Genomic DNA, 2,396 nt, shown 5'->3' on the forward strand with positions numbered 1-2,396 from the left:
AGGGCCATTTAAACCTCGTAAGTGCCTTAACTTCTGCGAACAGACCACCGTGGTGTCCATTATCCTGCTTATTCCACTGTTGCCACTTGCGTTGTGTTCATTTCCTGTTACAATTGTAATGTTTTAATCGCTAAAACTGTCTTGTTTGTAGAACTAATTTCTTCCGACTCATATCAACTAATTTCTCAACTTGCAGGACAAACTGCCGTTACTAGTTCTAAATGGATGGTTGCTACGGCCAAAGGCCAGTCGTTAGTTCTATCTCTCCCGTTGTCAAGCAGGCATATCCCAAGATTCTGATGAACTTTAGTTTTGAAACATCGCTATTTTACTTAGCCTGCTGTCATCCATCTAGCTCAAAGCCACCTCCATAATATGCTACAATGTTGCCATGTTCTGAACGTCTGCATTTTACAGCTCGGATGCAACGTGACCATTCATTTAAACTTAACAACGAGTTTGGCGAATTAATATACAAGTGTGATACGGCCAAAAAAATGGATCTGCTTCATAGGTGTGCAAATAACATACGGTTAATGGTCGTTCTAAATTACGTAGGACAATGGGAAATTCAACCAAGCAGTGGAATAATAATATATAACTATCAGTATGGGGGACCCTTATAATAAAGTTGGTTAAGCTTAATTAATATATTATATAGCTATCAGCGTGGGGCCCCTTATAATAAAGTTGGCTAAGCTTAATTATTAGTAATATATAACTATCAGTATGGGGGACCCTTATAACAAAGTTGGTTTTAAGCTTTATTAATATATAAGTAATATATAATTAGTCAGACGGTGAAGGGACTAAGACCAAAACTGGCTTATTCCTTTAGGAAAAGTTAAAACAAAACATGCCTTCAGGCACTGGCATACATAAAACAGCATCTGCACAAGCAAAATAAAAAGAAGTAGTTGAATGGGCTATATTAGGCTACATGCATCATTCCTATACCATCACTGTCAGCCCTACTAGCAGTGGCGTAACTATAGTTGGTGCAGCAAGTGCAGTCGCACCAGGGCCCGTGACCTCCCGGGGCCCGTCGCTACCCCCGCCCTGCCTCCTTTTTTTTTTTAGAACTTTAGAATGTTAGAGCACGGAGAGTGAAGCGTCACTTTGACGATCTATCGGAAGATGAGCGCTTAACCGATGCAGAGAGATACTTCAAAGTGCAGGTATTTAAAGCAACTCTAGACATCATAATCAGTCAGCTCTCCCAAAGATTTGCAAGTATGCGGGAAACTTGTCATGTGTTTGAGTCTTTACCTCCTATGACCCTTCAACTCGCAGGTGATTGCACCGACATTCCCAACACAACTCCTCTCATTCAGGTCTTGCTTTAAAGCAGAGATTTCACAGAAGTCATCTATTTTTCAACTTGCCAAAATGCTGGTGGTAGATTATGACAGTGTAACATCCACATTCGGGGAAGTGTGTACTCATGTTGTTTCTGACAATGCCTGTGACTGTGGCAACAGCTAAGCGATCTTTTTCCAAACTCAAATTTATTAAGACCTATACCTAAGGAGCAGCATGGGGCAGGAGAGGCTCCGTGGGTTAGCTATCCTGTCCATTGAAAATACGAGAGCAGAGCATTAAATATTGGGAACATCGTTGACGATTTTGCACAAAGAAAGGCTCGTAAGATGGCTTTCTTCTAATGGCCTAATTCACGCATATTGGGGATTGTATGCATATGAATGATTTTATTTGGTTTCTGGACGGTTAAATAAGTTAGGTTACATTAAGTTTTGTTTCTGCGCAGTGCGAGTTTATAAGCAAGCAATTTACGCTTGCAGTTTCAGCAGAGGCTTGAAGAGGCGCATTGAGTGTTCCATGCGAGTTGATGTTAATGCAGTAATATTAGATTACCCTGGCCTGCAGGCTGTTAATAAAATTATTTTTTAATGTTTTCACATGTAATGGATATATAGTCGTGTGTTTTTTATTTGAAATTGTAATCTGTAACTACTAAACTACTTCGGTGCCTCAGGCCCTTTGCATTAAACAATTGAAGTCACCCTTAATGTGTATTGCATGTATCAGAGCTAATTCATCCTGGGCCAAAGTTCGTCGATATGGGGCCCGCGTAGCGCTCTCGCACCTGGGCCCACCATTGGCTTGTTACGCCACTGCCTACTAGCAAGGGAGACATGCGACATGGAATGTTCAGGTGCACAGAACGACAGTTAATTCATATTCTGAGACTCACTAAACATTCACAGACCTAGACCATATGGAGGTAATGCATAAACATAATGCTAAACTAAATGTACATTCATTTCCTGCTAGACTGAATTGCACTTTCCATGCACACTAAACTAAACTACACTGAATGCATGGAAAGTTGCTAGCGGAGTTTACAGCTAGTCACATAAGACTCAATGTGTATG

Source organism: Alosa pseudoharengus, unplaced genomic scaffold, assembly GCF_046254945.1.
Source record: "Alosa pseudoharengus isolate Yale_2024_CS ecotype anadromous, Long Island Sound unplaced genomic scaffold, YU_APseudo_1.1 YU_APseudo_1.1_scf_2, whole genome shotgun sequence".
Classification (NCBI taxonomy): Eukaryota; Metazoa; Chordata; class Actinopteri; order Clupeiformes; family Clupeidae; genus Alosa; species Alosa pseudoharengus.